Source organism: Maylandia zebra, linkage group LG23, assembly GCF_041146795.1.
Source record: "Maylandia zebra isolate NMK-2024a linkage group LG23, Mzebra_GT3a, whole genome shotgun sequence".
NCBI classification, from domain to species: domain Eukaryota; kingdom Metazoa; phylum Chordata; class Actinopteri; order Cichliformes; family Cichlidae; genus Maylandia; species Maylandia zebra.
In genome coordinates this window covers 7,358,571-7,385,611 of record NC_135188.1, presented here as the reverse complement: position 1 = coordinate 7,385,611, position 27,041 = coordinate 7,358,571, and the positions used below count along the sequence as shown (strand labels likewise).

The following is a 27,041-nucleotide window of genomic DNA, read 5'->3' as shown; positions in this document are numbered from 1 at the left end:
TGCAAAGCAAAATGAATAAATAATAGCGGATTAATACTAAAAGAAAAAAAGGCTAGATCTTGAGAACAGATATTCAGTTGTTCTAAACTTTTGCTATTCTGTTGTGTTACTGTAAATAAGTCACACAGCCACTGAGTCATGTGCCTGGCACCATCATTTGGCTGAAGCTGTGACAAGAAGTGAAAGGCTACGGCTCACTTTATTTTTTCTCACTACACTGTTTCGGCGAACTAAATCATTTTCTTCGGGGTTAAGGCGAATATTAATATCGGTGCTTGTAATGATGTTACTCCTGAACATAGAGGTTGATTCACATTAAATCCAAACAGTAGTACTTTGGCGCCCTTTACTGGCTCTATCAAAAAGCACATCATGGCACTGATTGTAATTCATCTTCAGCCACAGGTGGGCAGATGTTTGCACGAAACTATGAAGTCACCAAACTTCAAACCGACCGTGCAACCAAGTGAAAATCATGTTTAAACTACGTATAATTTTGCGGCGAAAAGAACACAACAATACATTGAAGTACAACTTGAGTTGGAAGATAAAATTGTGCTACTTGATAGTTTTTTATGAAAATGATTGGCAGGTAATATTGCACTTAAAGTAACTGTAAACTTATTCACATATAGAACTGTTGTCTTGTTGACAGTTTGTAGTGGGGTTAAACAGCAACATTGTTTAAAAGAGAGCCTAAATCGGGAATTTCATGTAGTGCGGTTATTGACACATCTAGAGTTTCAGTTGCTCGGGACCACCTTCATGATACAAAGCTATGTCAAAATTCCCCATATCAAGTCATTATCACACATGAACTGCCCTTTTTTTTCCTAGTATTTGAGTTTTCTTCATTTTTCAGTCATGCGATACTGATTTTATGAGCGATAAGCACTGGAACTTTCCATGCCTTGTTTTTGACATCATTAGTGTGGGTGTTTATACAGACGTGTGCATCCAGAAAAATTCTTACATACTGAGCTACTTTCACATCACACTACGGTAGACTAAAACTATACTGTGAAAATGAAAAGCCTCTTCCTGAAAAGAAAAGAAAAGAAAAGAAAAGAAAAGAAAAGAAAAGAAAAGAAAAGAGAAGAAAAGAAAAGAGAAAACAAAACAGGGCGTTTAATCCGCCTGCCAGTGCATGTTCTCCACCTGCTTTCATGGGTTCATTCCAGATGCACCAGCAACCAGCAGTCCAAAGATATGCATGGACTCCAGTTCTAAATTGGCAATCGGTGTGAATGTGAGAATAGACTGGTGACCTGGCATACCCCACCTTTCACCCTATGATAACAGCGATAGGCACCAGCCCGCTGGAAACCCTAAATATATAAAAATAAATGGATGGATTGGTGGAATAACAATATAATTATTAATGCCAGTGAAATAAATGCTCAAATCTGAAGATATAAATGTATAGATGTTTTATCTTGGAATCTTTCCCATTGATGTGAGGAAGAGCGTAGTCCATGCATTCTGTTTTTACACAACTTGTAAAGGTTATTTTAAAGAGGTTGCTACATTTAACCATGGTGCTGTAATAAGGTGTCATCATTGCAACATGTCAGTCTATCAAATCTTCCCTCCTAGACATTTCGCAACCAGCCATAAGATGTAATATTGCAAAGTGGAAGCGTTTAGAAACCACAGCACTTCAGCCACAGACAATATTGAAACGTGATTATTTATCATATACAAGCGCATGTGCAATTTTAAACTGAATTTAATTTTCTTTCTGTGCATTAATAATAATATTTAGCCACTATATTATCTATATGTGGACACAGCCTACAGGTGCTGCTCAGCCATAGAAACCCTTGCCCTGAAGCTCCTTTTTGTGCTGATGTTATTTTGTCAGCGGCAGTTAGCAGAGGACCTTTTATAACTATGCTCCATAAATTTCCAGTATGGAGGGCCAGAAATGAAAAATTGAATTAAATAAATACATCATTAAATAATGTATTAAATGTGTCAATAATTAATTAAAATTTGAAAAAAAAAACCCACAATTAAATGTGCCAATAATTAATTACATATATAATTAATTAATGAAATGTGTCATAAATTACTTAAAAATTGAAATAAATAAATAAATAAATAATTGAATGTGTAATATTCCAGAACCTTGCTCTTTATAATGCAGGCTGGGGGAACTCCAGGCCTCAAGGACAGATGTCCTGCAGGTTTTAGATGTGTCCTGATTTATATGGCTAAATTACATCCTCAACGTGTCTTGAAGTTCTCTGGAGGCCTGGTAATTTATTTGTTTCAGGTGTGTTGACCCAGGGTTAGATCTAAAACCTGCAGGACACCAGCCCTTGAGGCCTGGGGTTCCCCACCGCTGGATTCACTTTATGTCAACATGCAAGTTCAGGTTCTATCACTAGAGGGCGCCAAATTATCATTTTATAACACTCCTTGGTACTGCCAGCCAGTATTTAGGAAGCACAAGTAACTCTTTTGCATATGTAAAATTACTTCATAAATATTGTATTAATTCCGATAATTCCAATTCTAATGTTCAATTTCAACTTTAAATTTAACGTAAATTGTATGTGACATGTTGAGTTTGACTAAATGTGATGATACTATATGTTTACTGTACACACACTCAGATATAAAACTGCTGTCTTGATGACAGTTTGTAGTGCAGTGTGTGGGGTTAAACATCAATGGAATAACTCATCACCTTTTAGATTGCCTAACCATGCTTAGAAACTCATAAAAGTTCACATCAGGTCTGGTGAAATTTTACCTCTTTCATTGGTTTTGGAAATGGGCTTTGTGCAATGACTCTAGAACAATGGTCCCAAACCTTTTTTGTGCCACGGACCGGCTTATGTCTGACAATATTTTCATGGACCGGCCTTTAAAATGTCGCGGATAAATGCAACAACAAAAAAAGAGAAGATTTATTCATAACACAAGGGGAAAGAACCAGGGAAACAAAGTTAACGATAAAAAAGATTTTTTATTTTTAAAAATGACGCTAAAAACTGATAAAAACCCTGAAAAACATTCATTTTACACCTGAGCCTCAACTCTCGCTGTGCAGTACCAAACGACCGGTGCCGGTCTGTGGTGCAGGGGCTGGGGAGCACTGCTCTAGAATATAACCTACACATAGTTCGAGCTACATGAAATTTGGTAAACAAATGCCAATGTACAAAATAATCCCAAGGCCCCTTGATTTTATCAGCTTAAGTTAATCAATCTAAATTGGGAAAGTTTTCTGTTTTTATTGAAGAGTGTGTCCAATGCACAATGTTAAATTTTGATCATTCAGCCATGAAATTTTAAGTTGCTATCATTCACATGTACATTATCCAATCAGGCCCAAATCTCATAGTAGTGTGATAACCTGTCCAGTCCAGAACAAATGACTATGATAATAGTTAACTATAGTTGCAGCGCTTCAGTGTGAAAGTTCTGAATTTTTATTTAACAGCAGACCCTGGTGGTATGGCGATTTGCCATGAAAAAAGAAGTTGTTGTGGAGAGGATTGGAAAGCTTAAAAAGTCATGAAACTTAGCACACACCCTCCGGGAGTGTATGGCTTTAAAAATTTATGGTGGCTTTTTCTGGGTTTTGCAAACTGGTTCCATAGTGCCACCTACAATATAAAAAAATATATATTAGTTTAATCAAGGTCTCTGAGATTCAGCAGCCTTATGTAATGTCTTAAGGTTGGAAAAAAAAGTCTCTTGGAGCTATACTCTAAACCCGACAGGAAGTTAGCCATTTTGATTTAAATTTTGTAATGCTGCCAACATTTTTGCCATTCTCGGGCCTTGTACTATAACAAAATCCTCCCGGAGATTTAATTTAATCAACATGATCTTTGGGGAGTTCAATTTAAAGATCTCAGTGTTGTTAAATTTTGAATGAAAGGATGTGGTAATGGCGGTAGTTGGGTCATTTGTGGCAGTATCCGAAATTTTATGTCTCAAGTATAGGTTTTCCAGATTCCAAATGTGAAGGTGTGTAGGTGTCAATATTTTGTCAGAGTCATAGTGCCACCTAGTAGCAACAAGAAATATACTGTAGGTGATAATTAGGGATGCAACGCAGATTCACTGAGCACAGGGCAAGCTAGCGAGACAGAAGTTAAGCTCTCCTTGCAACATGGCAAATTGAACCTCCCCCACCCTCATTCAGATCTGGCGTTTGGAACTATTTTGGTTTTCATGTGAATTATGACCCTGAAGGTAAGCGCGTCATGGACAAAAGTAAAACAGCATGTCGGATGTGCCACGCAATGCTCAATTACATTGGTGGGAACTAGTGCGTTAGCGCAGTTAGCTTGTTAAGGTGTTGGCCGTCCAGCCCCACGCACGGGGCGATCCGCGGTAGTTCTTTAACAGAGATTTGCCGTGTTGTGGCGTTAACGTCATTTCAGATTAACGCTGACAGCACTAGTGGGAACACAACGAATATGACGGCACATTTACGCCGACAGCATCCTAGTGCAAAGACAAGTGGAAGCAGACAAAAACAACAAGCACGCATGCTACAAACTTTACCCGAGTCATTTAGACAGCCGTTAGCACATGATTCTCCTTATGGGGACCTGATATGTTTAATATGCTGCTGAGAATATAGCCCAGAAGAAGCATATAGTATAGCTTTTATTTTGGAAAGAGCCATTTCTCTGTAATAAACTCTCTTTTCCAAAGATGAGTGATTTCTCCATCAGATAGATTTTTTTTTTTATTACTTTGTTGTTTCAGCAACATTAAATTTAAAAACGGTACTTTTGAGTTAAAATATATATTTGTAATTTTAATAAATGACAAATTAAAAAGGCATGAACATTCTTTTGTATCAAAAAAATATCGAACCGTGAATTTTGTGTATCGGTGCACCCCAAGTGTGCATGACACCTGAGCCATAGCTCTGCTCGACCATTGCTATGGCTTGCAGCTCCAGTTTTTGTTTTGTCTTTTAGTATTTGAGTTGCTTCATTTTTCAGTCATGCAATACGGATTTTTAAGATAAAGATGCTTTTTAAGATAAAGATGGTTATTTTTAAGTTAAGCATCTGGCATTTGAATTGGAACTTTCCGAGCTTTGATCATGACATCATTAGCGTGGGTTGACATGTGTGCATCCAGAAAAATATTGTTCAAAATATAGCTCAGTTCAATTTGAAGTTTCACAACAAATAACAATAGACTAAAAGTAGGTTGCAAAAAGTAAACAGCCTCTGCCAGCTGTCATGGGTCAAGAGGTGGGATACATCCTGGACAGGTAGGCAGTCCATTACAAGCTAACAGAGAGAGAGAGAGAGTCAACCACACACAATTACATCCATGCCAGTGGTCATTTGGTCATTGGTGTGATGTCACTTGTGTTGCTGGTCTGTGGTCACTGGTGAATTTTCCCCATTGGTGTGGTTCGCTTGCGTATGTGTGAACACAGTAATCGCACTCAGGTGCCAACAAAAACAACCGCACCAAGACCCTTTGGAGGAGGTGGTCTCCTCCAAATGAAGTTCAGTGCGGTTTGTTTGTTTACTTTGATCCAACCCAACTACCAAGTGTACATTGCAAGTATGAGCTAAAAAAAAAAAGACTTCCTGTAGACACATATGCTTTTAATTCTGAATACGACAAGGTACTATAGATGTGCAAAGGTCTGTTCGGGCAGCTAGCCATGAAATAAATGTAAATTCTCCATCTTCTCCAGTTGTCTGGAACCCAGCACCTTCTTCCTGTATTACCTTTTGTTGCTCCTGTCCTACACACCTGGCCAATAAGCAAGCCGAACATTCTCTAGTGGCTTGTAGTGGTGCATTTTGGTTCACTTGGAGTTCACTTGGATTTATCTCCATGTGAAAAGAAAAGAGACCAAATCACAAGGAAAAGTTTAAAGTTTACAAACTTATCAACTGATTAGTCATGACTGACTAATCAAACATTTATTCCTCTGGTATTTGTAGATTTCCTGGAATATTCACAGAAAATCTACAGAGACACAGAAAGATGCATACTCTACATAGAAAGGCCCCAGACCACCAGGATGGTGAAACCAGGAACTGAGTAACCCACAAAAACAACAGTAACATATTTTACTGGCATACCTGACATGCCAATGCTCTCACTTTCTGTTGTGGCATCAAGAACAAGAACAAGTTTGTACAAGATTAGAAGTTCTCCAAATGTATTTATTGTTTGCCATGTGAAATGACATTACACACAACAATTCAGTGTTTTACAAAATAACAGAGATAACTAAATTTTGTAAGCCATTAAACAAAAATTCATGTTTACATTTAAAATCCCAAAATGAAACTTTAAAGAAAAAAAATCATAAGGTATTTCATAACAGCAGGTAAGAATTAGCCTTACGTATTAGCCCTGTGCGTGGGTGTGTGTGTGGGTGGCTTGTGTGTGTGTGTGACACATAGATAGAGGTGGGATATTGAGATTTCTCATGTCAATTTGCACTTTGCTCAAGAGTTGGCCCTCATGACACAACCACTTGTTGCCGGGAAAAATGTGCTTTCCCGACTATCTGCCAGTGCTTTATGGAGCTTGCTGACTCTTGGATGAAACAGGGGATGCTGTTTTTTTTGTTTGTTTGGTTTTTTTTTGGGGGGGGGGGGTTTACAATTTTTACATTTACAATTTTCATTGTAAATGTTCAACAGCTGTAACTGTTGAACATTTACAATGAAAATAATAGGCTATTCTATTAAACTTGAAATAGTGCAACACAAAATAAATAACGGAGAAGGTGTTTCAAAAGGCATACTTTTTGCTTTTTTTACCTGTTTGTGCTGCACTTTTCAGCTTGGAGTGTAGCTGGACAGAGTTTCCAGAAAAATCCATCACTTTCATTTAAACTACGACCACAGCAATATGATAGCATGACCAAGGCAATGTAAGGTTTTTCCACCCAGTTGGGCAATGCATGTTTTTCCAGCAAGGGGTGGTTGCCAGGGGACCGCTGACCAAAGCCTGCAGGCCTGCATGACACTTTACCATAAACTGTCAGCCTGACTATCACCTGTTCAAAATTTAAGTTAATGTCTCTTGGTTAGTGGTCATGTGTCTGCAAAATGTTAATACCCTGCAGGGGTTGCAAGTCTAAAGAGAAATAGAGACACACCACACACTCTCACATCCACATCTGCAGTAAATTCCTCGAGTCAGTGAATAACCAAACATCGATTTCTATAGATTCCCAGAGGAAGCAGGATTGCCCAGAAAAAACAAAAACAGAAATATCAAAGTTATGTTAGAATATGCACGCTACTTGTTGCTACACTTTGGTTTTCATACAAATGTAACTCAGATACAACATTTTAATTAGTGGGCTTTCTGTTATTGCAGGGTTTCTTTTATTTACTCAAGCAAAGATAACAGTTTTCCTTCATTTAACACTCATCCAAATCAGGGTCATGGGGAGATTTGAGTCTCTTTCAGCTGTCACAGGGTGAGAGAAGGGCTACAGCCTGAAAAGGCTGCCAAGCTATACAGAAGTCTATACATCTGTACATCTACAGTCAAGTCACCTCAAGTCACTGATGAACCAAACATTATTGTCTTTGGACTGAAGGTTGAATACCAAAAGGAACTCCAGAGAAGGAGAAGAAGGCCTTAGACAGCCAGGAAAGTGATAGCCTGCTTCGCACGATAACCGCTGCACCACCATGCCACCCACATCCGTAGTATCTTTTTCTGGAATACCTGCAACAAAAATAGTCTCCGTTTCTATTCTGACTTCTAGAACTGGATTGTAAGCTATATCCAAAGCAGGAGTCTAATTGTCAGCCCTGGAAAATGGCATTAAAGGAATTAACAAAGATAACAAAAAGACTTCAGCTTTTAAGAGAAAACAACAGACTATCAAAGCCAAAATTAAACTTTAAAGATTTTTGGCTAAAAGAAAAAATGGAAAAAGAGAAGCTGCTGCTTTCACCTGCTAGTTTAATCACTGATTTTATTTGTGTTTTTTTTTACTCAAGATTTCAAAGGGTGGGTCAGAAATAGCCTGACTCTAACTACGGGTTAAGGTTTATGCAGCCATGTTGCTCTTGATTGAACTTTGGTTTTCATATAGATGTAACAAATTAGATATAAAATATTAATTTGGGGGCTTTGGGGTTTTGGTTACAGGGCAGCAATTTCACATAATGACAGTTTTTAAATTCCAACTAAGCTAACAATGTCTCTCTTCATATTCGATGTACAGATTTTATCTTTCTCCTAGCCAAAAAAAGAATAAACTGAAAGGAGGTCAAAACAGACCTGAGATCCCCACTGTTGCTGTAAATCATTTCTAAATGATGCGTAATGTTTCTAAGATATGTGAAGGTGTGTGTGAGCACGTGTATGGATTTTTTTCACCTTGTCAGTGTGTGTCTGCATTAGCATGAAAAATGAGTAACGTCAAAGCTGGGACTACCTTCTTAGTTGAACAGTGAGTTTATTTGCCCTTTAGGTTTCACTTGGGGCCCACCACTAATTACATTTAAAACAGTTAAACGGTTCATTTACTCAGCAGTAAACAAAAACTTGGTTATATCACCCTCCCACAGCATAAAGGTTGGTTTCTGTGATATCAAAAAAGTAAAAGCAATATGACTGGCAGATTTGAATGCAATCATTCCATTGTTGTGGTCTTTTCTTGACTGACGGTTGATTTATGTAGCTGTGATCTGAAAAACCCATCCCACTTTTAGCTACAATTTATCAGTATTGTTAACCTCTGAGTTATTGCAGAAATAGTGTAGGACAGACTTATTTACTTACAGTCATGTCAACATCCCTCATCTCAAAATCTCAACGGACGCCTTTAGACAATAATTCTGATGGCAAAATAGCCAAACGGGGCGGGCAAAAAAAAAAAATTCTCAACAGACAGGTTGCACTGACAAATTTGACTAATAATAATAATAATAAACATTAATAAGGCATTTCCTTCACCTTTTCATACTACTTAATATTCAAGTTAATTAGTTCAAGTTTTGAATAACTAAACACTAGTCCTAAATTACTTAATCTTACAAACTTTAAAACGATAGGGACTTTTGTCACTGGCTTTAATTGTGCCATTGTTGAGCCATGCAGGAGTTAAATTGTTCTAAATGCTGTGCCATATATGAAAGGATTTATGAGACACCAAACTGCACAGGTGCAGCAGTCTTACATTTGGTAAAAGCAATCAAAATGTTTCCCGTAACATTGCAAATTGTCTCTTTTCTCATTTATTATCAATAAAATCATCACACTTAAAGTTGCCTTCCTGAAATACAGCTCAAGTTTCTAATTATTCATTTATGACTGAGTGGTATGAGCATATGATTAAAGGCTGCGTGGGGAAAATGCCTGCACTTTTAGTATTTTATATTGGTGCTCATGTGTTGTTGGGGGGTTTTTTAACCACTAGTTGAGATGGCTGGTCGAATTCTTGATACTATCTCTATTTTATGAAGTTTAATAAGGTAGATCTGTAATCACTCATCTGCCTGCTTTCCTGGGTGTTTGGCTGCTTTTCTGTTCCTTACATGACTACATCTTTCCCACGCTGTCAATCACAATACTGACATCAGTACTGTAGTCAAATCTTCTCACCCATCATCTTGGAGCTTGTGCTTCACATGGTTTAAATCTCCCTTTCAGACCCCCCCCCCCCCTCCCCCACCTCCCCTCAGACACCTAAACCAGAGGTCCATTCAAACCTCAGTCTTCATCTTCACCACCACCACCATTTAGACTCTGGGGGAGGGTGGTCCTGTCCTAAATCCTATCACCACTGAGATTGTGTTACATACATCTTTGGTCTGCAGGCTACACTTTGAAAAGCCACATCATTATATGAGATAGCGAATGAAATCATTTCTACTTATAGGTACATTAAGCACTCCCGTTTCTATTGTTGATGTAATGCACTTGACCTTAACCATGCACACACAGATCTCTGACTCTGTGAAATTTGCAGAACATGGTCTCTTGCAGAAAGGTCTCAAGAGATCATTAAGCATCTAACCCATATGTGTCTGTGCAAGATAGGGTAAAAAGACAAAGAAGCCAACACTGTGAATGATGTACAAAGATGCAAGTCAAGCCCGTGCTTATACTTATGTGTAATTTGCATGATTAGTGTTCAGCATTTTCCACATACATTCTTGTAGTATCTTTATCATTCTGTGCATCTGCCACTGACTAACACGGCAGTCACAGAAACTCGATTTCTAATGTAATCTCAACTGATTCTTTCAAACTTCACTTATTATGAAGATAGCACTCATAGACAGAACTCAACTGCCTGTCTGAAACTGAGACTACAACGTTCTCCCAAAAAAAGAAAAGAAAAAAAAAAGCTAGAGTGGCATCCAATGTCTACAGGGACTGTACCTTTTCTTTTGACAGTGCATTAACAACAGCTCTAAGGGGGTCCACCAGTTTTTATTATTTTAGTCAGCAGAAGGCTTCCTGGAATTGTACAGTATGCCTTTAATGTCTATAAATTGCTCACAAATGCCTTTAACATGTCTATGAAGCTTTTTGCAGGCTGGAGAACTTGACAGATACGGGCAGAAAGCTACAGGGGGGAATCCCCATACCATCTTAAAGCTCTATGAGTCTGTTTAGGAAAGGTGACATTAAATAGCCAGACATAAACACTTTTGACAAAAGCCCACTCGAGATACAAGATAAAGCCTCTAGCCCAATGTGGAGGTGGGACAAATAAGCCTCACCATAGCAGGGCCTTGGGGACTCCCCTGTCCATATGTAGGGACACCTATCTCTCTTTTTGTCTCTGATTCTCTCTTTCTCTCGCTGTCAGTTTTTTCCCTCTCCTCTCCCTTTCTTTTTTCTTTGTATCTCAATTTCAATCTCCTATCTATCCACTGTAGTTTGATCTTGCCCTGCCACGTGTGCACTTTTGATTTTCTATAGAAAAGTGTCAAATGTTTATCTAGGCTTCTCTCCCCTTCATTGTCCCTCTGGTTCTGTCCTTTCTGATGCATAAATAGGTTCATAATGACTCAGCCAGCTGCAGAAAACTTTTCCACAGTGCTCCCCACTCCCCACAACCATCACACTTTGCTGTTTTGGGAGCAGAGTACCAAAAAGTGTGGGTGTATTGTCCAAGAAATGTGCCCATCTTCTCCCTGTGTGAATGAAATGGAAAGTATGAATTTACCAGAAATGTGGGCTGCAGATCATTTGATTAAACAAACAATCATTTCTGCAAATAACTAAGCGGTTTTTACTTTCTGGACAAGCTCACTGGAAAGCAAGAATACAAAAAATTTATCTTTTTTTACTTATTTAAATCAGTACATCCAAGATTGCAAGCCTGAAAGTGCGATAAAGATAAAGACACACAAATTACACAAAATGTAAATTTCTGGAAAAAGTGAAAATGGAAAGAAAGTGTTTTTCTATAAATGCAAATCAAGTGCATGGGAAAGAGTGGTAATGTTGCAAAGAAGGGTAATAAGGATAATTATGCTGCCTTTGCAACCTCTCACAAAACGATTTATGAACAGCATGGTTCAATGTTTTAGCTTTGACACTAGTAGCAGATCTTTTGACCGATTCCTTTAGAAGTGAGCACAGCTGACCATCAGCCTGTATCTCACCCTATCCTAGCATCCTCCTCTGTCACATCAGCCCTTTTAATGTCCTTCACTACATCCACAAACCTCGACTGGTCCTCCTGACTGGCAGCCCCATCTTCAACATACTTTGTCCAGTATAAACATTATACCTCCTGCGCACATATCCAGACCATCTCGTCTTTACAACTCATACTTTGTCTCCAAACTGCTCAACCTCAGCTGTCCCTCAGATGTGCTCATTTCTAATCTTGTCCATCCTGGTCACTCCCAATGAAAATCATGACATCTTCAGCTGCCACCACAAACTCCACCTCCTTTTTGTTTGTCTCCAAACCAAACGGCATATCTCACTACTGTCGCACGAACTTCCCTTTCACTCTTGCTCTATCCTTCTATCACATATCACTCCTAACACTCCACCCACTCCTCCCTGCCCGCACTCTCTTCTCCACTTCCCTTGTGCACTATCCATTGCTTTGGATGACTGAACCCAGTTATTTAAACTCATCCACTTTCATGACCTCTACTACTAGCATTTTTACCTTTCTACCTGCCTATTTCTGTTTTACACACATCTTCTACTTACTTTCATTTCTCTTGTTATCAGTGCTTACCTCCACCTCCATCCAGTGTATTCCTAGTGCCACTCACAAGCATCAGGAAGAGGCTTTAGAAATAAAGTGGCAAATCTGAAATATTGAAATCTGCAGTAACTGATTAAATGTTTGTTTGGCCTCCCCTGCTGGGAACAACAGGCACAAGTTGTGAACTCAGTATTGATATAGCTGTATATCAAAGCAATGGTGGGCCAATGCTGTGATCATTATAATAAAATTAATGGTAGCTGGGATGAGACTCTGTTAATATTAAATTAAATTCAGTTCATATAGAACCAAATCTCAACAAGGCACTCACCTCAAGACACTTTATGTTTTAAGGTCAGTCCCCTACAATAATAGAAAGAAAACTAGAAACAAGCACTTGGTGAGAGTGGGAATGAAAAAACTCCCTTTTAACAGGAAGAAACATCTGGCAGAACCAGCCATCTAATGCGACTGGTTGTGGGTGAGCGGAAGGAGATAGGACAAAGGTCAAACTGTGGAAAAGAGTCAGAGATTAATAATAACAACCAATGATTAAATGTAAAGTGGTGTATAAACACAGGGCGAGTAAAAAAAGAAACACTAATAGCAGAGTCTGTGTTTTGCCATCACAACAAGGTCCACTGGGTAAAAGCATTTAAAAGCAATATGTAATATATTAGGCCATTAAAGAAAGACTTCTGGGACTCTTTTAATCTTAATGTGGTTGAGTCCAAAGTGTGGAATGTGAGAAAATTGTGATTAACAGGTGGCGCGACGGATAACTGCTGAATGCCTAAACAACATTAATGAATATTTCCTGACATAAAGGCACAATTTCAGGCAGTGGATGAACTAAGTTGCTGCTCCAAGGTCAAGTTTAAGACACATTATTATATAGAACTGGGAACTTCTCTGAATTGCAAAAGAGCCTAATAGGTCCCCTCTGAAGGCCCTTAAAATAAATGTTCTCATTTGGTATCTGAGCATATGATGTAGGACACAAACTTTTCTCACTGGGTTGAAGTGGGTGACAACGGTGATGTCATGTACAACTTCTGCCCACTCTAATCGAGTTCTGACTTTCATTTGTTTTTGTAGGTGTAGCCAAGTTTTAAATGCTTAACCACTGATGAATAGCAACCGAGGAAGCTCACTGTATACATATGTGTAAATCAAAGTCTAAACATACTTGGTGATAGAAACAGACACATTATTTCACTTTTATGTCAGAATATGCCTTTTTTTTTTTTATTTAAATTGTCTAATTACTTTACATACAATTTTTTTTACCAGATAGTTAGGACATGGGTGCTTTAACCTCCTAAGACCCGAACTCATTCATGGCATGCATTTTTAATTTCTCTTTGATATTTGGGCATATTGGGACCTGATGAATGTAAAAACAAAGAATTACCAGATTTTTTTTTTTACCTAATTTTTGTTTCTAGGAAAATGAGAGCCACATATGAGGATATTTGTTTAAAATTTTGATAGAACAGTAATGGTATAATATCCTCGTAAGTGGATATCAGGCCCTTGTAGAGCAAAATTGAGTATTTTGCCCAAAATGTGGTGTCCACATATGTGGATGCCAGGTCCTAGGAGGTTAAAGGAGCCTCCACTGTGAAGACTTTTCAGGGATAGTTTTTAGAACCAGATAATAATCGAGCCCAGTTTTCTCAGCATGACTATGAGACAGCTTAGAGATATTTTATGGCATTATTTAAATTTTTACGTTTGAAAATATTGGGCGAATGCACAATATAAATACATATTTGTTTAATATGCATACTGAAGGACATACCCTGGTCAAGATGGGCATTTTGATTGTGGCATTATCGGTATCTGGTTAGACACCATGTTTCTCAGATTTTTAATTCATTTAATTCATAAATTCAGTTTTGTCTGAATTTATGAATTCAAGACGTGCCTGTAATTCAACTAGTGGATTTGTATCATCGGCTTCATTGATAAATAGTTGCTTAATATGTTTGCAGTGTTCCTTAAAATGTTAAAGACTAAATCCAAAGGCATTACTGTAAATATAAAAATATAATTATAAAAACTAAAGAGCTTACTGAACCTGCTTTCCTGGCTCTCTCCTCTGAATCTCAGTCTTAATCATCCCTAGCCTTCTCTTCCACCCACTTCCTCTGACAACACATCACTGACACACGTAGGGTCTCGGTGGGTGAACATGAGCTGCATAGACCACAGTTGGTCGGACCATTCAAGTGGCTTTGCTGGGTATGCTGTTGCCAATGGGCTCATGTGAATTTTAACAGCATTCAAGTTTTCATACAGTCATACTCGCTTTCTACATCTCATTCACTCACGTATACCAACACACGAATCAAACAGGCCATTTTTAACATCGACAAGCAGGGAGGGGGAGTAGGCGGGTCTTCTACATCCCCACTTCCTACACGATTCTGGCGTTGGGGTTGGCTGGGTCTAGGGACAGGTTAACTGCATCCCAGGATCACTGCTGGCTATGGGGTGGCACCTGTCAGTCCACACTTCAGAGGCTGGGGTGGAAGCAGCAGTTGGAGACCCAGCATCTGGCCTTTATCCGCTGTCTGCTCCAGCAAAACATCCACTAGGGAAAAACATTACCAAGAGATGCCAACAGAGAGTCTACGGTGCTCCTCTTGGGAAAGAAAATACGTCTACCACAACAAAGCATTCAGCCCATAATTCTGCTTGCTACAACTGCTGAACAGGACAGGTTTAAAAAAAAAATTGCAGGTTCATAAACCGATTAGTGAAACCACAGTATCTCCACGATCTGTTTACTTTCAATGGTTTCTTCCACTTAGATAGAGACACAGATAAAAGGAAAGATGAAGACTCGGATGTGACAGCTTTATTACCATTAATGCCGTGACACACTGAAGGAAATCCCCTTTATCTGCACCTGAATCACTGACCTTTTCTTCATTACAGCCTTAGCATTGCATCTCCATTTGGACCACTGTTTTCTCACCCTTGAAAGCACTATGCATGTATTTTTTATCAAACATTTGAAGTGGATTGTGACTATAATGTAACTTCAAACCATTATTATTCTTTCAGATCAGCATTGTTCTGTCTTTTTTGCTTTTCAGAGAATAGTCATTTTATTACATGACGACAAGCTCCTTGTCGTCTAAGGAGTTTGGAAAGAAAAGCATCTGGACTTCTTTAAGTTGCTTGAAGATGTTTCGCCTCTCATCCGAGAAGCTTCTTCAGTTCTAAGGTCAAATGGTGGAGAGTCCCAGGTTTACGCCCTATGGGAGTGACCCCCCAAGAGAGACATGGACCCCCTGTTGATCCTCTACCTAATTGCACAAGCCAAGGTGTGAAAATGTGTGTAGGTCACAATCAGCCAAGGTTTCGGGTGAACCCATTCTGAAACCTAGCCCCACCCTAATCATGTGATTTCTGGAGGCCAAAAGGCCCAGGATGTGAGTAGGCGTTAAGGCGTCTGGGAAAGGATCTCAAAACTGGATTATATATGACAGGCACTTAGTATCATTACCACTGCCTCTGTTCAAAGATGGTCATTCACAGTGGACATAGATGGACTCTTTTACTCCTTTTTCAAACCATCTGTCTTCTCTGTCCAAAATGTGAACGTTGGCGTCCTCAAAAGAGTGACCTTTGTCCTTTAAATGCAGATGGACAGCCGTCTTGTCCAGTGGAGGTGGCTCTTCTATGCTGTACCATGGCTTTATGAAGTGGCTGTTTGGTCTCTCCAATGTAGAGGTCTGGGCATTCCTTGCTACACTGTACAGCATACACCACATTGTTAAGTTTTTGTTTAGGAGTTCTGTCTTTGGGATGAATCAGTTTTTGACTGAGTGTGTGGCTGGGCCTGAAACCACAGACCACAATCTTCAAGCAACTTAAAGAAGTCCAGATGCTTTTCTTTCCAAGCTGCTTAGACTACAATCACCTGGATGACTGAGAACCTTTAGAGACTTATTACATTAAGTATATCAGACAGGCAGGTCACAAAGTCTAAGCTCACTTGATGTCAGCACAATAGCCGATAGCTTAGCCAATTGCCAATCGTGCATTCAATTGGCAAATCAATATAGGGCTCACCGTTTACCTGTCCACAGATGATGAGCCTCTTTGCAAACCAACTTCAACTCCAGCCCCTCCTTTTCATACAATGTTTGACATAATCAGTGACATATCAGGTCTCGCTATTTGAGATAGTAAGTAAGTAAATAAATAAAATATTTACATAGCACTTTTAACAGATAAAAATCACAAAGTGCTTCACAATAAAACCAGAAATATAAATAAAATAATATAAAACAATGAAAAATTTATTAAAAAGCTTGTTTGTATAAAAAAAAATGTCTTCAGTTGCTTTTTAAAGGAGTCAGTGGAGTCTAGACAGCATAAAGACAACAGAAGAGATTTCCACAGCCTTGGTGCCAGTGCCTGATAAGCCAATGCCCACGTGTTTTGAAATTAGTACGTAGGACCAATAGTAACCTCTGACCTGAAGACCTAAGTGCTCAGGATGAAGCATAAGGTTTCAACAGGTCAGAGATGTACTGGGGAGCTTTGCTGTGAAGAGCTCTAAAAGTTACGACTAAAATTTTGAAATGAACCCTAAAATTTACTGGCAACCAATGAAGAGAAGCCGAAACTGTCTGACCTGTTGTTTGTGCCAGTTAGGAGTCTTGATCCAAAGCTGATTTGTTGAGACAAGTAAAAAGACCATTAAAATAATCCAAACGAGAAGAAGTACGACATACGAAAGTGACCCAGATAGGATTTGAAAATATCAGATTTATGCTGTTCACACTGTCATACCATGATCGGATATGGGTCACATAGGGTGAAAAAAGTGGGATTTGATGTGCTTTCGCCTGCAGTGTGAACGTAGCTTAAAACACCTGTAGTCTGAGTTTAGAAATGTTTCTTAAATGATAAAAACAGTTATGAAACAGTTGTTTGAAGTGTTTTTCAAGAGACATTGAACTGTCAAATATAACACCTACATTTCTGAGAATCAACTGAAATGCAGGGTCTAAAAAACTGATATGCTGCTTAATTTCTGAGAACGTGTGATCAGGTTTAATAATCAAAGTTTCTGTTTTATATGTATTTAACTGGAGGAAGTTGTCATTTAACCATTGTTTGATTTCTGACAGACAATTATTTAAACAAGACCATTTATAAAACTCAGAAGCTTTAAAAGAACAGATGATAAGAAATATTACTGTAACGTCTGATAATTTGGTCTATAGGGAGTATGTAAAGCAAAAAGAGATCCGGACCTAAAACTGATCCTTGAGATACCCCGGAAGGCAGAACTGATGTTTCAGACAACACTAGATGCATACAGACAGCAAAAGATCTCTCAGATAGATACAACCAAAAACAATTGTAAAACAACACCAGTAATCCCAAAAAAGTCCTTAAGCTGTGGCTTTTACTGCTGCACACCCAACCTTAAGCTTTCCATATATGTGCATTAAAGCACAATGATCCCACAGCGGCACCATAACGCCAAATATCAATTACTGCAGACAAAAAAAAGCAACGAACCAAACAAAACACAAATTAACTCTATCATTCACAGTAGAATATAATCATATGAATGCTATGACTGTGAGTTTGAATAAACAATCAATTTATCAACTATACCTAAATTTGAGAGTATATGTGAGAGTATCTGAATGGACAGTTTGTTTACCTGCCCTGAGCACCAGGCAGTTACAGAGGAACTCAGCTGGCCTGTGTGGGGCGATCTATGGTGACAGAAAGAGGATGTTTATGTGTCACAACGGAAATTAAGACCACTGATAATGCTAGACATAGTGTGTTCCAGCTTCACCTCCCCCGGCTGAGGAAAAAAATAGAGGAAATGGATGATGGTGGAGAGACTGTGGGCGTGCGCTACATGTACAAGACATACACACAGAAACACAGATAGACACAGCGGGGGGAGTATAAAGTTGATCTCGGGGCAACCTGATGGACTGTGGTATAGATGGAAAAATAAATGGTTTTATGACGTACAGCAGCACACCACAGACTTTCCCGAATACATAAGAAGGGAAAAATATTTATATATATATACTAACCCCAGTTTATGCTTTGATTGAACTTCCTAAAATGCACATTCAGCACAAGCTAAATGTCATCTTCACTATCATGTAACTCACTGGGCCGTCTTTTACTCTGAGTCCACTGGGAAGCATGCTAAACAATTTAAAACATGTGGTCAAGTTTCAGTGAGTTTTTGTTTGCTTATGTTACACATTATCCTAAGAACTGTGATGACCTTCTTATGAAATAATTCATTAGTTTGACTGATATTTAGGGCACATGCACACAAGCAGTTCACTACCTGTGTCATCTCTATGCATTTTTGTTTGTTTTGGGGGGTTTTTATGACCAAAAACCAAGGACACAAGACATGCTCTAATCTCTTTTAAGTTTTGATTCTCAGAAAAACGGAAGTTTTGATCAATGCTTACCAAAAAAAAAAATCCCCAACCATCACCCTTATTTCCTCTTCTGCCACGTTTAAACCAAAAATGTGAGAAAGTTACAGTGAAAGAACTAGCAGGTTTCCTGAATACGAGACCTGAACAACCAACTCAGGGGTCAACGTTGCATCTGTGGTGGAAAGAGTAATGTCATCTGAATGGGGGAAATAATTGTTACCGCAGATGTGGTGGTGATAAGAGATCAAGAGAAAAAGTACAAACCACAGACCGTAAATAAAAGATGCCTCTAGCCACCATGAAGTCATCAACTGGTTAACCCCCTGGGGTCAAATCCTAATCTTACAGGACAGTGCATGAATAAAAACCATGACCCCTTTCATATTGGTGAAAAAATGTACCATATTGACCAATCAAAAAAATTATTTACTTAGGCTGCTGCCCCCGCGACCCGGCCCCGGACAAAGCGGATGAGGATGGATGGATGGACAAAAAAATTATATGGCAACATGTGGTTGTTTAGAAATAGGGGGATGTTTTGGGAGTGACGGCGGCACGACAGAGTGAGCAAGCGAGTTTTCACATGTGAGAGATTTGTAACATTTAGCATGTTTGGAGTGTGTAGTTAGTGTGCGGTGTGGTCATTTGTTTTGTTTTGTGTGTCACAACAATGAGGGCACTAGTGAATGTCACAGTTGCTGCTAAAAAGTCACCAAATGTAAACTGCAATACAAATGCTGTGTCCAGGTGGAAAACAGGGGGAGTGATACGTCTCCTGCTGTCAGGCCTGCAGGTTTTAGGCCTGCGGTGTGCTCCTCCTTTTGTGGTTGACAGAAAATATTTTCTGGACTTCCACAAATAATTTGTGTGGCATCTTATTGTGACACGTTTTTGTTCTCTAATTTTAGTTTTAGTAGTTGGTTTAAATGGTTGTATCATGTTTTTCTACTCAGAGATGCTTTTTGTGTGATTTTAGATCAGTTGTGTTGATACAGTATGTCAAAATGAAAAAATAAGTAAATTCAGACATGTGAGGTTGTGCTGAAAAGAATGATGCCAAATAGAGCAGGGCGATATGACCAAAAATATTTATCACGATATACATTTGAAAATTTCACAACTTCCTTTCAACTCATTCATGTCACCTAAAAGGTAAACCTGTTTCTCCATCACCTGTTCAGTTCTGATGATTCAGTAAGAACATCTCCTGGTTTCATCTGTATGTTTCCCTCTCACATATCCAAAACAACATAATGACCAGCAGCTTTACAGCTGTGGCTCCAGCAAACATCAGCTGATACTAGAAATTAATATTAAATAAATTCTAACAACAGCTGATCATTGATCAGTTTGATGATTGAAGTAGCAACAGGAGGGAGAGGGGGAGAGAATAAGAAAAGAAGAGGCAGCTGCAGTGTAAAGACACAGAATAACTCCAGCTTTCTGTCTTTTTCCATTCTAGCTGAAGTCCGGGACAAACTGCGTTCCTTTTCAGCTCAATACGAAATGCCTAATATTTTCTCTGAATGTGGGGCAATTCAGTCTTTTTACGGGATGGTTGGCAACTCTACTAATTAACCTTATGAATAAAATAAAGTTCACTATCAGTAACATCATAGCACCCACCCAGCTGTATAGAAACTCCGTCATGCTAGCTAGCATGCAGTACGAGTTATTGTAACTGACTGTAAAAAGTCAGCAAAACAAAAATAAACTCCACCTAAACTTTGTTTATATCTGACCCAGATAGACTGCAGGTCATAACTTCTTACCTGAAGGTCTCTCCTCTTGCCTCCCCTTTCCCTCATGTACCTGCTGGCCTTCACCACTTGCTAATGTTACTTTCATTGTTTATGCCGTTACAAAAAAATAAATAAATCATTGGCCCATAAAAACGAAAAATCACCATCGGCCCACCGAGCAAATGTGCAAATATGCCCGATGGCCAGTCCAGCTATGGTCATGCCATCAGTTAACCCTTCGCGTGCCAGCTGTGGCACGCGTGCCCAGGGTTGCCAACCCCTGTTGTATAGTAAGGACTAGGGCTAGGTATCGTCACTGATTTCTAGAATCAATTAAATTCCGATTCACAAGGTCCCGAATCGATTCGATCCACGATTCGATTTAATTCGATTCGATTCGATTTAAATCTGGGAAATTTTGACAGTCAGAAATATTATAATTCAGATCAGTACATTTACATATTTTTGTATCAATAAAAAGGAAGCTGACACACGCAAGACTTTATCAAAGGTGTGAGCATCACAGCAGATGCCTTTGTGTCAAAGTAGCTGAAGATAAAACACAGAAAAACATGAAGGTGATTTTCCTGGCCTGGGATTTTATAAAAATATTCTGCAGTACATCAAAAACGAAAGAAAACCATTAATCAACATATGAACATTACCTCTGAAGTTACAGCGGTTTTATTAGAGACACGGTTAAGCGTTTTGCATTTTGAATAATTTTAAAAAGTTTAAATTTGTTCAGTATTGAACAGCAGAAATGAGGTTTTCTTTTCGGAAGAATGTAAAAGGGAAAAAAAACAGCGGCTGACAGCGCTGTAAACAACAGTAGACTGGTGCGTAACAAGCAAGCGAATAATGAAGAAAGGGAAACTGTTCTTGAAGTACAGAGAGAGAGAGAGAGAGGGAGGGAGAGAGAGAGAGAGAGCTGTGCATCACGGTGGAAGCAAAACAGTAAAAGTCAGAGTGAAGTCATGACGATGTTTATGTGAAGCATTTGGGTCTTCTTTTGCTGCTGGTTCGGTCAATATTGTTTGGAGAGAGATCAAACTAACAGCTTTAGAATCGGCTCATAAAGGGCGTGAACACAAAGCACGGACCCGCCGACAGATCAGAATCAGCGAGCTGTCGGCTTTCAGCCCCGACCGTGAGAAAGGCGACATCTAACTGATTCTGATCCGCGGGTCGCGCTGTGTGTTTAAGTCTATGTGCAGAATCCATGTACCTTTTTTTTTCTTTTCTTTTTAGAATCTGTGTACCTGCTGTCATTTACTGTCTTAACTGTTTGGTGGTTCTTGAAATTTTGTGAGATGTCACCAGAGATTCTGGCATTTCGGGCAAAATAAATTTATATTAAAAAAATCGATTCAGGATTTTAATGAATCGATTTTACTTTATCCAAGCCAGAATCTATTTTAATCGATGAATCGATTATAAAAACCCACCCCTAGTAAGGACCCAACAATAATACAAAAAAAGCAAAATGTGTGTACACATATATGCAGTATATATATATATATATAAGGATGAAAGTGGTTTAAGGGGATTCACTGTTAACTCTTCAAATTATGTCCATCTCTCATATACACTGTATGGGCCAAATAAACATAAGTCACACTAATGAACAATAGTCTTTTTACCCTGATTTTCAAGATTTACTCTTACAAGGCTACAACTTTTTTTTTCTCTTTATTAGAAACTGAAATGTGTATGTAGAAGTGCTGTCAGCGTTGATCTCATTAAAATGACGTTAACGCAACACGGCGTTAATGAGCTAACCACCCTAATGCGTGCAGCCCCACGCATGGGGCGATCCACGCTAACTCGCTAATGGCGTTAACATCATTTTAACGAGATTAACGCTAGCAGCACTACACTATGTAATTATTTTTTGTAATTAAAACTGCATTCCTTCATATCCAAGTACAAATGCAAGTGTTACATTGCTGCATGAATGTCATGTTTAAATAATTTAATATTATAAGTTGAATAAGCAACTCGTTCATTTTTTTCTGTTATTAATTACATGCATATGTGTGGTCACGGGAAGTGGTTGGGCTTCTTTCCATAATGATGTGTAAGTATGTGACGTGATCGGATATGAGCACTACACATAATCTTGACAGAAAGTTAAATTTGTAGTGACAGCTAAACAATGAGATGAAATTCATTGACACTTTTATAAAAAGGAGCTCCACACAGATGCCATACTCTGTCAAGACCTTTCTAAAAATGTTGCATTACAGCCACTTTAAAACAAGAAACGTAAAATCAAATGAATTTGTAGAACAGAAAAGAGAAAACAATAAACTACAAAAAGGATCAAATGAAAGATAAATTGAAAGTGAAGATTCTGATGATTCTCCCTCTCTCTCTCTCTCTCTCTCTCTCCAATGAGCCCTAAGTTTGGAGCCAGATGACATTGATCACCTACAAACCAAGACCATGATCAAAATTACCAGAAATGTCAGCTAACATAGGTAGGTGTAGACGTGGTAAGGTTTCACACGATTATATTCTCACACTTAATGAAAATGTAAAGGGTATCTTGCTGGAAAATAAACCTACACTGTTGACCAGTATTTTAAGTCTTTATAATACCATGACCTCATTCACATAGAAGCTTAAAACCTCCTTCAGAGATGGAAAAGTAAAAAAGATATCATGCAAGCAATATTAGGTTAAAAGTAATAAGGTTAAAAGTTTGACTTATTTGACATCTTCTACTGTTCTACAGTTTGTGAAATGATCAACTGAAATGAGGAGAGACATCTTGTTCTATGACTATTCAAAATCTTCCCCACTGAGAATACAAAGTTCTCCGAGATTTGCATGCTGTTCCTAAGAAAAGAGTTTTAAATGGTGATACGTGTGTGAAAAAGATCCTTTTAAACGTTTACAGATAAACCCATCAGTGTCTTCACCTTGGCTGCTCTCTATCACTCTGTGACACCTGCGTATACCTGCAAGCTACAACATACAGTTCCATGACCTTACAGCAAGGTCAGAGGTATTCAGATTATTCACCACCTACACAAGTACATACATGATCATACGTTATTATAAAGAGAGATTCTTCACTTTTTCCAAATACTTAATGAATAGTTTGATACTTAGTGTATGTGATATATTTATGCTGTTTTTACTTTTTACTGCTCTCAGTTTCACTAGTTTCCTATTTGGGAAAGTATCGATTACCATATGCAATACGGTTGTGGTAAAAAATTTCCATCTTTTCATCGTGGTTGTCGTAATTTGGAATTTTTCATGATTTCTTTGAACTGTTCATTTTCGAAAGTGGAATGATTTTGGAGTGTACTACTTCAAAGACTTTAAAAAAAGAGAAAAAAGTTAGGTACACAGGTTTGAATTTAATTTGGATTTCCTCTCATGCACAGAGGATCAAAATTGTACATACTGGCTCAAATATATACATTAAAAGTAGGCTCATATTTACTTTACTGTCCCTTAGCAAGATACAGTGGGGCAAAAAAGTATTTAGTCAGCCACCGATTGTGCAAGTTCCCCCACTTAAAATGATGACAGAGGTCAGTAATTTGCACCAGAGGTACACTTCAACTGTGAGAGACAGAATGTGAAAAAAAAATCCATGAATTCACATGGTAGGATTTGTAAAGAATTTATTCCTAAATCAGGGTGGAAAATAAGTATTTGGTCACCTCAAACAAGGAAAATCTCTGGCTCTCACAGACCTGTAACGTCTTCTGTGAGAAGCCTTTCTGTCCCCCACTCGTTACCTGTATGAATGGCACCTGTTTGAACTCATCATCTGTATAAAAGACACCTGTCCACAGCCTCAAACAGTCAGACTCCAAACTCTGCCATGGCCAAGACCAAAGAGCTTTCGAAGGACACCAGGAAAAGTATTGTAGACCTGCACCAGACTGGGAAGAGTGAATCTACAATAGGCAAGCAGCTTGGTGTGAAAAAATCAACTGTGGGAGCAATCATCAGAAAATGGAAGACATACAAGACCACTGATAATCTCCCTCGATCTGGGGCTCCACGCAAGATCTCATCCCGTGGGGTCAAAATGATCATGAGAACGGTGAGCAAAGATCCCAGAACCACACGGGGGGACCTGGTGAATGACCTGCAGAGAGCTGGGACCAAAGTAACAAAGGTCACCATCAGTAACACACTACAACGGCAGGGAATCAAATCCCGCAGTGCCAGACGTGTTCCGCTGCTGAAGCCAGTGCATGTCCAGGCCCGTCTGAAGTTTGCCAGAGAGCACATGGATGATACAGCAGAGGATTGGGAGAATGTCATGTGGTCAGATGAAACCAAAGTAGAACTTTTTGGTATAAACTCAACTCGTCGTGTTTGGAGGAAGAAGAATACTGAGTTGCATCCCAAGAACACCATACCTACTGTGAAGCATGGGGGTGGAAACATCATGCTATGGGGCTGTTTTTCTGCCAAGGGGACAGGACGACTGATCCGTGTTAAGGACAGAATGAATGGGGCCATGTATCGTGAGATTTTGAGCCAAAACCTCCTTCCATCAGTGAGAACTTTGAAGATGAAACGAGGCTGGGTCTTCCAACATGACAATGATCCAAAACACACCGCCCGGGCAACAAAGGAGTAAGAAGCATTTGAAAGTCCTGGAGTGGCCTAGCCAGACCTCAACCCCATAGAAAATCTGTGGCGGGAGTTGAAAGTCCGTGTTGCTCGGCGACAGCCCCAAAACATCACTGCTCTCGAGAAGATCTGCATGGAGGAATGGGCCAAAATACCAGCTACTGTGTGTGCAAACCTGGTAAAGACCTATAGTAAACGTTTGACCTCTGTTATTGCCAACAAAGGTTATGTTACAAAGTATTGAGTTGTATTTTTGTTATTGACCAAATACTTATTTTCAACCCTGATTTACGAATAAATTCTTTACAAATCCTACCATGTGGATTCATGGATTTTTGTTTCACATTCTGTCTCTCACAGTTGAAGTGTACCTCTGGTGCAAATTACTGACCTCTGTCATCATTTTAGGTGGGGGAACTTGCACAATTGGTGGCTGACTAAATACTTTTTTGCCCCACTGTATATCGCAATCTGATACTTTTGGCACTCACCAGCAGGTCTCTGACATAATTCTGGTTGGATATTTGACTTTTATGACAGAAATGTTAGAATTCATAAAACTAGGCTGTTTTTTGTTTTGTTTTTTGCAGAAGCACAGCTTTTAAGCACAATCCACAAATTTTAATAGGGTTAAGATTGAAGTTTTGGGAATATTTAACCAAATATTAGTGGGTCTGTATGTATACTTTGACCCTCAAACTTGTTTATGCTGTATGATGTATGCAGTACAATCATTCCACCATGGACAAGAACAGTTCAAAAAAACATTAAAAGCACACAATTAGCATACCATTCATGTATCCATGAAGAGGGTACTTAAACCTTTGATCACAACTGTATATGCCAGTTTAAATGTAATTTGTATTTCTTTTTTGTACATTAATCTTTAAACACTGAATTATCTATATAAAACTCAGTTGCGCAAAAGTCGTGATGCTCTGAAAAATGCATAAGCAGAATTCAATGATTTGTAAATATCATAACCAAATATTTTATTTGCAACAGAAAAAATATCAAGTGTCAAAATTGTAAAAAATTACAAGCTAATTTTGAATTTGATGGCAGGAACATGTCTCAAAAAAGTTGGGATAGGGACAACAAAGTCTATAGAATTAAATGGTAATTAAAATAACAGAGAAAGATTTTCAACTAATTACGTTAACTGGCAACAGATCAGTGACATGATTGGTAAAACAAAACAAAGCATCTTACGGAGGCAGAATTTCTTTGAAAACATAGACACTTCATCCCCCCACCCGACCCTGTGGCTTGTCACGTGTCCCATAATGTTGTGCTGTGGACATTTATGTGCTTTTTTGTGCAGAGGAGTTTTTTTTTTCCTGTTCTCACGCTGTCCTCCCAGGAGCCCAGCATGAGTAGAGGTCTCTTTTTTTCCTCTTGTACTTTCCCATTGTAGTGTATATTTCAGTGGGTTTTTTTTTCTGTAACACTACTGATCTCTGACCTGTATCCCCATGTGATGTCTGTGTTGTGTGTGTAAGGTCGGGGAGGGGGGGGGGGTTCCTATTTCACTGCAGGGCAACCTGCACGTGGCGAATAAAGCCTTGATTGATTGATTGATTGATTGATTGATTGATTGATTGATTGATAAGAGGACAGGGACCATATGTCTTGGGAGGTGCATTAAGCTGGGCATACACTGTGCGATTTTTTTCCAGTCACGTTATTCAGCTTCTGCTCAAACTGCACGATTGACTTGCAGGAGTTAGAAGTTTGGAGTTCATGATGCAGGGTCTCACAATATACGGCCCGATGCTCTGATGCGACCTGAGTGCTCACACTGTGCATCCATAACATGAAGGTTATAATAGAAAATCTGTCACTTGCTCTCCCTCTCTCTCCCTCTCTGTCTTTCACACACACAGACACGCACACCACCATTATCAACTTAGCTAAATTGTTTTTGAAAAACATTGATCAATCAGCTGTGATTGAGTAGTAATGTCCATCCAATTATTTTCACGGTTGTTGTGGTCATGATAATTTTGTGCGGCCACATCAAAAAGGCTCAGATGAGCTTGCCAAAGCTTTACAAGTTGT

General features: G+C 38.8%; 1 long non-coding RNA gene across 2 annotated transcripts in view; it reads left to right on the top strand.

The window, feature by feature from the left end:
• Positions 1 to 27,041, top strand: part of LOC143415027 (uncharacterized) — a 29,796-nt gene that overhangs the window by 726 nt on the left and 2,029 nt on the right. Inside the window, exons 2-3 of one of the 2 annotated variants that reach the window (XR_013095633.1) lie at positions 22,771 to 22,852; positions 23,275 to 23,375. This is a non-coding gene — a long non-coding RNA (uncharacterized LOC143415027). Of the gene's footprint in view, positions 1 to 22,770; positions 22,853 to 23,274; positions 23,423 to 27,041 lie in introns of those variants that run through there. The other variant, XR_013095634.1, reaches the window with a different exon arrangement.